The sequence below is a fragment of the Monodelphis domestica genome, chromosome 4, assembly GCF_027887165.1.
Source record: "Monodelphis domestica isolate mMonDom1 chromosome 4, mMonDom1.pri, whole genome shotgun sequence".
In the NCBI taxonomy this organism is placed as follows: domain Eukaryota; kingdom Metazoa; phylum Chordata; class Mammalia; order Didelphimorphia; family Didelphidae; genus Monodelphis; species Monodelphis domestica.
The window spans coordinates 265,407,534-265,421,327 of NC_077230.1; the positions used below are offsets into that span (position 1 = coordinate 265,407,534).

At 38.0% G+C, this 13,794-nt stretch overlaps 1 pseudogene; it reads right to left on the reverse strand.

The window, feature by feature from the left end:
• Positions 1-11,770: 11,770 nt before the first annotated feature.
• Positions 11,771-12,938, reverse strand: LOC100014186 (WD repeat domain phosphoinositide-interacting protein 2-like; annotated as a pseudogene).
• Between the last annotated feature and the right edge of the window lie 856 nt (positions 12,939-13,794).

The window sequence follows — 13,794 nt, forward strand, 5'->3', positions numbered from 1 at the left end:
CTATTTATCTCTGCACCCCAAATTATCTCAATTTCCTAACTTCTCTATGTTAAAAGAACCATCATCCAGATACCTCAATTACAGTTACTTCTCTCTAAAAGTAAATGTGTGTGTGTGTGTGTGTGTGTGTGTGTATATATAAATTTTTTTCATCCCTAGGAGAATGGAAGTATACAAAATCATGGAGGGTAGGAGAGGGCATGTGGGGTGTGAACCAGTTTGACTGGAATATAGAATAAATGAAAGAAAGTGCTCTGTCTTGAAGGGATGCACTATTATTTTGTTCTTATCTTTCCCCAAAACCCAGTGGGGTGTCTGGCACCTAGTAAATGTGTGTTAGGAGTGAATGGGGCTTTTCTAAACAAATTGTGAATTTCCAGGAAATTTGAGGGCTTTTCATTTCTTGTTCCCATTCTTACTGTTGTGTAGCTCTGGGATTCCTATTGACAAGAGAAAATGAAACTAGTGAGTCACCAGTACCTTAGTGTCATTTAGTTGGATACTTTTTCTCTTCCAGAAATATTTGCATTAAAAAATAATTTCAGTGACAGGAACACATCTATTTTTTTCATCTTTCAGTCAGTTGTATGATGGTAAAGATATAGTCTATTATGCAATATTGCTTATGAAAGTACATTTGATTTCTTCCAACATCTTTATCAAAGATGCCATTAATACATGGATAGATCATTGCTATAAATTTTTACATAAATAAAAAGAAAGCATATGAGTTTTTTATTATATATTCTCTCAATTCCCTTTTCTGATAATTATAAATCCAAGATTTTCCCATGCCTTCACCATCTTTCCTTTCACCATCACCAATAAGGTGCCTTGAGGATTAATCCTTCAAAATCCTTAATACTTTATCTTCTTTTACATAGACCTTCTCTGAGTATATTTAACTTAGTTCAGCTGATCTTGACTTTCTTCTATGACATTTCTATTTCTTCTTTAACTACACTTGGGCCTATGATGTTAAAGTTCAAATGTGGTGGTTCTACTATCCTTGATGGTGAAGAGTTTATTATAAAAAATCTTTTTAGACCTTTTCCATCTTTCATCTATTTGTTTTTCCAGTTTTGTCAATAAATGTTCTTCAGGATGACTTTACTTAGCTGACTCTTTTACAATACTTTCTTTAAACTTATTTTTCCTCTACTGTTTCTCTCTCTTTTATTGAGAATATGTAACCTATAATCTTTCATGATCATTCTTTATAAAATTTTGTAAATTGGCTTTTACTGTAATTTGGTGTTGTCATTGGATTCCAGATATATCTTCTTGGCAAGTAAATATGATGTTCATTGACTATGGTGATTTTTAGGTTTTTTTAACTTCTTTAGGAGAATTAATTATAATTCTATATTAAATTATTAAAATTGATTGGATCTAGTTTCTTTCATTTATTTTTCATTTTTGGTATCCATAGGTTATTTAAATAGATCAGGTTGGATTTATTTTAATATTCACCATATTTTTAAGCTTTTATTCTTTCTTCCATCAGTTTTTATCTGTGTTCTCAAAGAAAATAAATAACTGATTCCAGAATGAGTCCTTCATCATTAAGAAGTAATTTTCAATATGTAAACATAATCATATTCATTTCATATTTTTGAGATATCATTTGATGGTCACCATGTACTTTACATCCTGATTATCTTCTCAAAGAGGATATTCATGATATATAAGGATGAAGATTTTATGTACTATATTTATATGACTTTGATCCCTTATATTTCTTATTTTGAAACCATATTTTGAAGTTTATTTTTCACCATTTTGCCTGTTTTGATATTCACTTACACTACCAAGTATCAAAGTATATGTTGAATAATATTGCATTCCTTCTAAAACCTTTCCACCTTTTCATCCTCAGCAACAGATATTGGTGTATAACTTGCAATTTCTTTTCATGATTATCTTTTCCAAATAATTATCCAATAATTTAATAGAATAATATTTCTTGTTGTTTTGAGATGCACTACAAAATTAACTCTGCCAACTCTATTCTACTATCCAAAGAGAACTTGTGGGCCACTCTTTTGTTTGGTTGCAACTATCTTCTCTCTTTGGGCTTTGCTTATAGTGTTAAAAAGTAATTCAATTCAGACCTTTAAATAGTATGCCCATTTGTTGCTCATTGAATAAGTATCTCACTGCTTTTTGTCTTCCCTTTTCACCACTCTCTGCTCATACCACAGAATCAATAGGGGAACAACACAGGATTATAAGTAATTTTGTATTTTTAGATGCTATACAGGTTGCCATAACTAGTAAACACATCATCAAGTCCAGTAGGAAATGAACCTTATCAAATCTAGCTAATCCAGTCCTTGTAAAGAAGGTATAAATCTATTTCTAGGCTTGTATTCAGTCTTTTGATCATGATAGAACCTCTCAAAGCTGCTCCACTTACAGACACTTGAGAACCAAGCCATGATGAGGAATTAAAATAGAATTTTGAGGTAGGATACTATAGTGATATAGAAGGGAAAAGATACATGGAAATAGGAATTTCCTATTTGATAGGAATAGGAAATAGGAGAATAAAGCCATAAGCAGGTTGCGCCCATCAATGTTTCATCTCATTATTGAAATTTAGAGGGTGATGGCATTTGTATTCCATCAACAGGTAGAAAAATCTGAATTAAAATCTAATTTATAAGAATAATTGGTTAACATAGGAAGGCACCAGCTGATGCTGCTTCTCTTCCTCCTCTTTCCCATGAGCTCCTCCCTGGCTAGATCCCACATTTCTTTCTTGCTTAGCAATTGACTTTTCCCTGAAATAATGTGTCTCTTGTACCCAAGAGTATAGAAAGTAGAAAAAGAAAGTAATTGTCCTTTTTTTCCTTAGCACTGGTCAAGCACTTGCCAGATATTAAATACAGTAAAGTACTCAGTGTAAGAGTGAAAAAAAGTGGAGCAAGCCCTTTAGAAAGCCACAAAGACAATGAAGATGATATAAAACAAAATCAATTTCTATGACTATTTCCTCAATAGTTTCAGAGCTCTCTCTACAGTAAGAAACTTGGTAAATGCTGTACTGGACCTTGCTTGTTCACACCTAAAGGACTGGGAGCACAAAAGCCTGAATAAATACACTGAACATATTGTTTGTCCTCCTAAAGAGCATCTTGTCTTGCCTTGTTTTTGTTTTTTTTATTTTGTTCTGCCTTACCTTGTGTATAAAACGATGTGTACAAAATGATGGATAACTTGGGAGATGTTAATCTGAGACCTTGGAAGAAGAGACATGAGGTGGATGGGGGGGGGAAGGGAAAGGATATTAATATGGAACATTTGGAAAGAAATTGCCCCCTCCTCTGATTGAAGATGAATGGAATGACCTTGAGTTCTTTCAGAGCCCCTCATTTAACCTACCTCATTTTGCCCCCCACAATTAATTTTATTTTATTAGAGTCAGGCTTGAGTTATGACAATTCCTTGGAAACAGGTTAGACTGAAACATCCCTGTGGAATGTTTCTTTTTCATAAGTGCCTTCCCCACCCATTCACACACTCAGCTTTCATTTCCTTACAGATGGCCAGAATGTGCCTCTCCATCAAGGATGAACCAGGCAGCTCAAGAACATTCTGGTTCATAGACTCAATAGGGTCTCAGATTTATCATCCTGGAAGGGACCTCAGAGGTCATTTAGGCCAATCCCTTCGTATAACAGATGAGGAAATTGCATCTTGATGAAGGGGAGTGACTCAACTAAGGTTGATGGAGTAGTAACCACTCCATCGTACTGTTCTTGTTCTCAGGTCTAATGAGGACCTTGGGAGTTTAAGGGGGAGGGTAAAAATAATAAAGCTAATATTTATATAGAATTTTAGAGTTTGCAAGGTACTTTATGGATATAATCCTGTAACAACCTTGGGAGGTGGGTGCTATTATTAATCCCATTTTACAGATGAAGAAATTGAGTCAGAGTCAAAGTGACTTGCTCAGGATTACACAGCTAGTAAATGTCTAAGGTAGGATTTGAACTTAAGTATAGTCTAGCCTGACTTCAGATCCAGTACTTTAAGTATTGTACCATCAAATTGCCTACTATAGGGAGGTGTAGAGATGAGAGTTTCCAGAAAATCAGCAAACAAGAAAGAAAAATGGGTCCCTGCATCAACTGGGGAATGGCTGAACAAGTTGTGGCATATAATAAGATGGAATACGATAGTGCTATAAGAAATGTAAAGAGTAGGAGAATCCCCAACCCCCTGACTCTTTTAAATAAGACCCCAGTTATCACAATTAGTCAGTATGTAGCCAAAGGAAGTGATTAATCTGGGATAATGATTTATTTGTAATGAGTGGAATTCTAGTAAATATTTTCTAAGACTAACTCTAAGACAGCTTCTCCAATGAAGAAGATGGTCCAAGACAGTTCCAAAAACCCATCATGAGAAATGTTATTCATCTGCAGAGAGGGAACTGAGGAATTCTGAATGCAGAACGAAGCCTACCTTTTCTAAAACTTTCTTTACTTGAATTGTTTTCTTTTGTTTGTTTTCTTTTGCAACATGATGATTATTGAAGTTTGTTTGGCATGACCTCACATGTAAAATTGAAATCAAAGTGTTTGCCATCTCAAGGAAGGGAAAGCAGTGTGAGGGAGGGAGAAAATTTAGCACTCAAAATCTTTTAAAAAAGGATTGTTAAGGGGAGGGGGCAGTTAGGTGGCCCAATGGATTGAGAAGCAGGCCTGGAGATAGGAGGCCTGGGGTTCAAATCTGTTCTCAGATACTTCCTAGCTGTGTGGCCCTGAGCAAGTCACTCAGTCAGTCCCCATTGCCTAGCCATTATTTAGCTCTTCTGCCTTGGAATCAACAGTAAGGATTCATTCTTTAAAAGATCATTTAAAAATGCCATCACCTGTAATGGAAAATATTTAATAAAGGAAATAAAAATAATTTTTAACAAAAGAAATGAAAAATTGCTCTCTGGAAGAAAGGGCTAATGCTGTTTACTCTAGCACTGAGGAGGCTCTGAGATTTATTATGACCTTTTTGCATTTATCTGGAGGAAGCAAACTAGTTGTTTTTCATCTCCACAGAAGGCGTTACCAGAGGAAATGGGGTTTAAATCTCAGCAAGAGAAAGTGTAGTTAGACCCAGGGAAGAAATTGCCTTCATTGTCTTACGGAGCCTCATCAAGCTGGCATCTGTTCCTCAGAGTGGCAGTTTGCAGCCCTTGAAGGAAATCCATTTTTCCCTTGTGATTGAAGATGCGCAACTTGCAGAGAAATCTGCTCTCTGAATGAACAATAGATTGCCAAAGTCAGTTACAGATGAAACCTTGAGACCACTTACAAAAAAAATTTATATAGGTATACTATGAAAAAAAATACATTTTTATAAACAAATTCAAAAAGTCAGCCATCTACTCTGCAAGTTTTGCAGTTAATTTTAAACATCCTTGAGCCATTAGATATGCCTTGGTCTATATAATTCCTACCAGCCTCTTCTTCCTTTGCTAATGTGCAGATGGTACAGCTGAGGGAATACAATGCTGCAAATTTCAGCAGATTTTTTTCCTAGTTTTGATTAAAATGTCAAACTAGCACAAAGCCTAATATCAGTATGGAAGAATGGAAAGAACACTATATTTGGAGTTAGAGACCTTGATTTGATCTTTGTGCTGCTGCTTATTACCTGGGTGATCTTGGGGAAGTGGCACAACCTCTTTAAAGCTCAATTTTCTTTTCTGTAAAATGACGTGGTTGTACTTCATGATCTCTAGCATCCCTTTCAGATCTACATCTATGCTCTTCTAATAGTTTCATCCAGTTTGAACTTTTCCAAAATACTGGACCCAAAGTACCAAAGTTAACTTGCCAAGTATGGTCACTTCATTAAGGAATAGGTTAGAATGGCATCCATGATTCCGGGGAATGATAAATTATAACAGGATTCAGCCATATCAGAATTCCCTAGAATCTCCATTCTTCAGTCCTAGTGAGGGTCTTCCTTTGTATTCAGCATCTCAGTTCAGAAAGCAGTAAATTGGCTCCTTTACGGGAAATGGATTATGATCTAATGGGCCATTTCTTCCCAATTAGCATTCCTAGTGATTGGCTACTCCTGGGGGCTGAGCACTGGGCAATGACTATGAGGGCAAGGACAGAATAATAGGCTGGCACTCAAATCTTAGAAAGCTAGTTCTTCAACACCAGAGATACACACCCAGGTGACTGGCTGTTTTTTGGAGCAATCTGTCAGTGAGATGATGAAGGAACTAAGTGGAGCAATGGATGGAGTGCTGGGCCAGGGGTTAAGAAGACATCTTCCCGAATACAAATCTAGCCTCAGTCATGAGCTGTGTGATCCTGAGCAAGTTGCTTAATCCTATTTGACTCAGTTTCTTCATCTGTAAAAATGATCTGGGGAAGGAAATGAAAACCACTTCAGTATCTCTGCCCCCAAGCCCCCAAAATGCTGAAAAATGACTTACAACAACAGAGGAAAGAGAGAAAGAACAACAGCTTCTGATTCTTTGGGGTTCAGGCTTAAGGTGGGGTTCCCTGTTCAAGGGAGGAGCTTTTATCTCTGAGGCCAAGCTTGAATCAAGAAGTTTCTGGAAGCCTTTAATGGAAATCTGTATGTATTTTTACTAGATTGGGAGTTCTTAACCTGGGGTTCATGGACATCCCTTTTCCAAGGAGTTTGTGGATAGTTTTCAGTAGGTCCGTGACCTTGGGTGTGAAAAATTACATCTTTACTTCCAGTAACTGTATTCCTATGTTTTTTAATTTATGTACTTCAAAACATTATTCTGAGAAGGGGTCCATAGGCTTCATCACACAGCCAAAGGGTCCATAACACATAAAAAAGTTAAGAACTCCTGCTATATATGTTTTGTAGCTTTGCCGCTATCCCTGGAGGCTTAGACTCACCTCAAATAGGAATTTGAATGGCAGCTTGGAAGGGAATGGGAAGGTCACTTCTGGTTGGTTGGGTTGCTGGAGCACAACTTCCTGCATAGGCTTGGCAGAGTGACTGAAGAGCAATGTGCTTCTGGACCCCAGGAGATAATGGTTTGGGGAGACCAGCTGTTATGCTCTTCTCTATGTTGTCCACAGGGTGACAGGTGCTCAGACACCACCTGAGCCCTGAAAGCTGGGTAGTATGAAGATGAAGAGAGAAATGCAATCTCTGTTTTTCTTCTTCATAACTGTCAGAGTTAGCTGGTCAAGGAAAAGGTTGGGTTGCCAAAATTACACACAAATTATATAAATAATCATCCTGCAATAGATGTGTTCATGAAAAGTAAAGCTACTCTTTAATAGTTATAAAACTACACTTTATAAATTAAATATTTGAAAGGAAACTTGTGGTTAATTTAGTAAATTGAGGAATGCTTGTACATAGTGGCACTTCTGTCTAACTTATCAGTCTTGGGTACCACCTCCACCCATGTAGGTTTGAGCAGAACCTTGGGGAAGGGTAGATTAAGAGAGACATAATTCTAGGTAGGGTGGGTCTCAAAGAGGTGATTAAAGGAAAAGTAAGCAGGAGATAAAGATTAAGGGGACAGCAAGGTGGCTCAGTGGATTGAGAATCCAAGTCCTGGGTTCAAATTTGACCTCAGACACATCCTAGCTGTGTGATCTTGGACAAGTCACTTAACTCCCACTGCCAATTCTTACCATTCTTTTGACTTGGAATTAATACAGAATTGATGTTTAGAGAGAAGGTAAGGGCTTAAAAAAGAAAGAAAGAAAGAAAGAAAGAAAGAAAGAAAGAAAGAAAGAAAGAAAGAAAGAAAGAAAGAAAGAAAGAAAGAAAGAAAGAAAGAAAGGATTAAGAACTTGCTATTGGTCTCTGGGAAAGGAAAAGAGAAGAAGGGCAAAATGAGCCACAGAAAACTGCTTCAACTCCATAGCAGTGACACTGAGCATACTCATTTCTTATCACCCTTTTATTTATAAAGACAGGGCAGGAAACAGAAGGCAAAGCATAAGATAATAGGAAAATGCCCTATTAATGGTGATCATGACAGTGAATGTATGAACAAAACCAATGTAGCTAAAATTATAGGAGTAGGCAAATGGGAGAAAAATCTTTGCAATAAGCTTTTCTAATCAAGGTCTCATTCCTAAGATATATAAGGAATGTGTTCAAAATGATAAGAATGACTCATTCATTCCCTCAATTGATAAATTGTCAAAGGATATGAATACACAATTTTCAAAGGAAGAAATTCAAACTATCAACGGGCATATGGAAAAAGTTTTACGTCACTAATAATGACAAAATTACAAATGAAAACAAGTGTCTCACACCCATCAAATGGTAAAGTTGAGAAAATGAAAAATGACAAATCCTAGAGGGGCTGTCAGCAAACAGGTAAATTAATGTGGTATTGATCCAGTCATGATCTGGTCCAAACATTCTGGAAAGCAATTGGATGGATGCCCCCAAAGTTATCCAACTCTGCCTTCCCATGGATTCACTAATACAGCTACATCTATACCCCAAGGAAATCAATGAAAGAGGAAAAGGATCTTTACATACAAAATAATTATAGAAGCTCCTTTTGCAGTGGCAAAATAATTTGAAAATAAGGGGTGCTTATCAAACAGGAAAGGGCTGAACAAATTATTAGTGTAATAGACTGTGATGTAAGAAATGATGAGAGAATAGTTTTTGAAAAACCTGGGAAGACAGATTAACTAATAGGGTGAAGTGAAAAGAACCAATAAAGCAAATGATTTAAGAACAATATCACAAATATAAACAACTTAGAATGACTGTCTGATCAAAATCATGACTATCCAAGATCCCAAAGGACTTATGATGAAATATCCTACCCACTTCCTGATAAAGAGGTGAAAGAGAAAGTGCAGGTTTTTTATATGGCTGATGTGGGAATTTGTTTTGCTGGACTATACATTTTTGTTCTAGGTGTTTTACTTTTCCTTCTCTCTGTGGAATAGGAGTGGAAGGAAAATGATAAGGAAAAATACAATTCAATTAAAAAAAAGAAACAAATGGTAAAATAAAAATATAAAACATTATCAGCTGCAATCACTCTATTTGATGATTTTGCTTAACTTCTTATGGGAGGTTACTCTGGGTGAGTTAATTTTTTTAAAAACACAATAAAATATGCTTTATTGAATCTGCATAACTGTTTGGATGGAGGAGGGAATGATTTAATTGTGATTTCCTGTACACATGAGACGTTAAAAGATATTTACCATGAACTGGTCTAAGAAATGGAAATAAAGGTACACAGTATTTATTAACTGTGGTTCAATGGGGGAATGGTTGAACAGATAATGGTGTATGAATATGATAGAATATTCTCTGAAACCTCTCCACCCATTATTTCTTATAGCAGAACTTTTAGAAAACTTAACCACATTAATATACCATAACTTGTTCATTCTCCAATTTATGGAAACTTCCTCAGATTCTCTGCCAACTCAAAAAGAGCTATATTTGTACATTTGTGTTTAGGACCAATTTTTCTCCTCCCTTTTTCCTTCTACTTCATTGTTGAGTTAAATGTACTTCTGAACCCAATTGCATATGTCTATACTCTTCCTTTAAGGTTCAATCAACTGTTCCCCCTTCATTTGTAAAAATATCTGCTTTTCCACTTTATTAGGATAGTTTCCCCTAATGTCCCTTTCCCTTTGTTTCCACTTCCTCTTCTTTCCATTCTTCTCTTAAGACTATTAAGACATAACAGAACCACCTCTGATGATAATAGAGTTCAGAGGGGACATTTGTGTATCATCTCCCCATATTTGAATGTAGGCAGTTTATTCTTGTTTTGTCCCTTATCTTTCATTTACGTTTTCTTCCTTCCTATGTTTCAATGCAATCCTCACGTTCATTGGGAATCCTTGGAAGTTCTCTATTGACATTCAAGGTTCGTTTTTTCCCTTTGAATCTTATATTCAGTTTTGCTTAAGTTATTCTTGGCTCTAAGTCCATATGCTTGGGCTAAGTAGTAGTGGCTGCTAAAATCACATGTAATCTTGACAGGATCCTTGGTGTTTGAATTCTTTGTTTCTGGCTGCTTGCATTACTTCTCTGACTGAGTAGCTCTGATTGTTGTCTGTGATATTCCTGGAAGTTTTCATTTTGGTGTTTCTTCCAATTAGTAACCAGTGGTTCCCACTTTGCACACTAGACCAAAAAAAAAAAAAGCCTAGACAGATCTGTTCTAGATCTCTTTTCTCAGTATTCAGATGATCCAATGATTACGGGTTCTTCTCTTCAATCTATTTTTTTCCCAAGTCAGTTGTTTTTCAGTCTTTTGATTTTGGAATCATTGCCTTCTATTTAGTTCATTCTAATTTTCAAGGAATTTGTTGCTTGGGCAAGGATTTCTACCCCTTGCAACAAGCTGTTAATGTCTTTTCCATATCTTTTCACTTATAAAATTATATATAATTAAAAAAAAACACACATTTTATCTCTTCCGGGTGTTCTAGCTCATTTGTGTTCAAATTGTGCTTTCTGCCAAGACTAGAAGTTTTAGTAACTTTTTCTGTATTTGTGTTTTGGGCTTCCCTGCCACCAGCAAAGCTTTTTATCGTTAGATTCTTTTTGTTTCTCATCCAGGTTAATTATGTTTGGGGGAATTCCTGGTCAGGTTTGTATTGCATGTTGGCTTCAATTCTACTTCATGTCTTTTCACTGATGAATGAAATGAGGCAAGTACCTGAGATGGAAGAGTCCACGATTATGACTTTATGAGCTTCAAAAGGTGAAAAGAGTCATGAGAAAGAAGCCCATCAAGGAGAGTATTATAGCAGAGTTTGCTGATAGCCACAGGGGCTAACTCCAGTGAGAAGCCAACTCAGAAGAGATACCTGCCTGACCCAGCGCAGAAAAGATCAATAAAACAAGTTTTTGAAACATACACAAATGTGGGGGGAAAGGTGGCTCATTGGATAGAGTAAGGCATGGAGATGGGAGGACCTGGGTTCAAATTTGTCTTCAGCCAATTCCTAGCTAAGTTGTTTGAGTGAACAAGTCACTTAACATCCAGTGCCCACCCTTACCACTCTTCTGCCTTGAAACCAATACTTATTATCAATCCTAAGACAGAAGACAAGTGTTAAAAAAAATTACAAAACTGAACACAAGAAGTGAGAACACATATGGAGGAGAACAACACGGTGAAATTATTAAACATTAGGAGCAAAATAGATATTCACCAGTATCAGGATAAAAATTTAATCTATGATTCTCAAAAAAATATTAAAAAAACAATCACATCGACACTTTCCTGTCTGATACTAGGTAAACAAAAGAAAGGACAACAACCTTCCCAGTACCTGGGAGAAGGACAATATGTTCAAAATGAATCCCAGTCAGATAAGGATGGTCTTTCAGGGGAGACTGGCCAACGTTCAGTCCATGATGAATGTGCAATATGTGTCTGCCTGCTGATAGTAATCAGTGTCTGGTAAACCTGCTCCAAAGTTTGATGGAGTTCTGTCAGCCCTTGTACATGTATCCAATGGCTGGTCTTATAACACACTCATGATGCTGTTTCTCTTGGTTGTGTCTTCATTCCTGATCATGAGAGAATCTGAGATGAAAGACCAGATTTTGACCTTGCAAACTTCAATGTCAAAGAATTACCAGAAAGATCCACAGAATCCATTGTAGAGTTTGCTAATAGCCACAGTGGGTGAGAGAGGAGCCAGACTTCTGGAAGCTACCTCATTGGTATAGCCCAGCAATAGCTAGGCACAGTCACTGTGTCCTACTAACAAGGGAGCAATTCATTCATTCATTATGTACCACTCAGAAGTGAACTCTGGTAGTGTTTGCTCCAAGTGGTCATGTTGAAGGAAGTATGCCTCAGTCTAGGGAGAGTCAGGGAATTTATTCCTCCTCTATTTCTTTGAAAAGTTGTGTTGTTCGTCAGGGCACGTTCCCCTCCTTCCTGAGGATCCAGGTTGTCCATATATAAGGAACCATCAGAAGCTCCTACTAATAATGGGGGAATCTTCTGAATTGTGGCAAGTGAACAGATATTTTTGTGACCACAGAATGGTAGTCGGACAGGAGCAAATGCTCTTCCCTGGTTAAACATTTCTGTTACTTGAGAGGGCAAACAGCTGGTAGAGGCCATAAGAACTTTCCCAAAGTAAGTAGTCCAGGTGGTGGGTTCCTCCTGAGGTTTCTCTTTCACAGTCTCAAGTTTGAAGAAGTGAACGTTTCAGTGTTACTGGAAGCAGAGAGGAACATTCCATCCACACTGAAGGCCAAAGAGCAGATGCTTACACACCTCTTCACTCCTCTCCGGAACTCAAAGATTTTCTGTCCTTCTGGAATGGAAAATACCCTAATAACAGCACCCTTCTCAGAAGCTGTGGCAAGTTCGGTACTCTTGCATCAAAAACCGAAGCTTCTGGGGACTAGCGTGAGCTGGTATCTATGAGCAGCCCTCAAATTAATGGCGTCAGAATTGTACTTCTCCAACAGTTGCACTCCCAGGATAAGCCAGGTGACAATTGCCACTATTTATTGCCAGTGCACACAAACCTGCAGGGTTCCAGGGAGTTTCCCTGATTGTATGCAGTGCCTTCATATCTCAAATATGGACATTCTTCTGGGCATGCTATCAATCTTTGTCCATTCAATTCCACTGCCAATATGGTACCAGAATAGCTATAATTGCATAGTTCAGTCCCCTTCTTAAAGTTTCAGACTTTTCGCTTTCGTGGAGCTTTGAGGCTAACAGTGGCCACTGGGCTACTTGAAAACAATCTTTCCACACTACACACATCTTCTGTATCAGTACATTCATAAATGGGTTCCAGCTTATCCACAGAGGAAAGGGAGAAGAATTTATAACCGGATTTACTCCCAACAGCTAAGGATGTGTCGTCCTGGTTGAAGTTGGCGAAGAGCAGCTGGCTGGAGCCGGCCGCCCAGCTCTGACTGGCCAGGTTCATGGCTTGGGGGTGGGGGGGCTGGGCTAGGGGGCTCTACTTCCAGGGACGGGAGAGATGAGGGAGTTAGGGTCGGCCCCAGGCCCCTCTCTCCGCCGCTGCTGTCGTCTCCTCCGTCGTGGGTGACATGGGCACTGTACCCCAGAAACCCAGGCAAACTATTGTCAAGGGAACTCCCTTGTTGTTTTCCTGACTCTGAGCCTAAAAACACCCAATGACCCCACCTAGGGTCCTGAGATGACTATCTTCCTTTGATGGTCCTGAGATGACTATCTTCCTTTGATCGTCCTCTAGATGGTCAGAAAGATGCACCTTCAGACCACACCTAGATCCTATCGGACATCTGTTTGTCCCCAAAAACTAAGGAATCTTTATGTCCCCAGGCAGACCCCAGTACGATCACCCCACCTCATGCCTGAGTGACTAACTGTTGTGAAGAATGTATAAAATCCCCAGAACTGATGTCATCTGGGGGAACAGCCTTTCCTTTCATGCTGTCCTCCCAGGGAACTGCTCCCCATCTTGCTGTTCTACCTTGCTATCCTCCTGGCCACTCTCAACATTACTTTCTAAATTAATAAATCTCTTTTTGTTTTTAAGCTAAGTTTTGGAGTCATTGCGTGCTTGCAAAAGGCATCTTTCCCAAACCCCAAATGGTATCCTTTCCATGCCCATAACAATGGGTCCTCCAGCTGCTGTGGTTATGGTTGCTACTGCTCCTGCTGTTGCTGCCACTGCCGCCACTCGCTCTGGGTGAGTTGTTTTTTGAAAAATGGCTGATGTCAAAATGTATTTATATAAAAATTAACCGACTATGTAATAGACTTACCAAAGGAAGATAAGACATGACAGCCCTCAA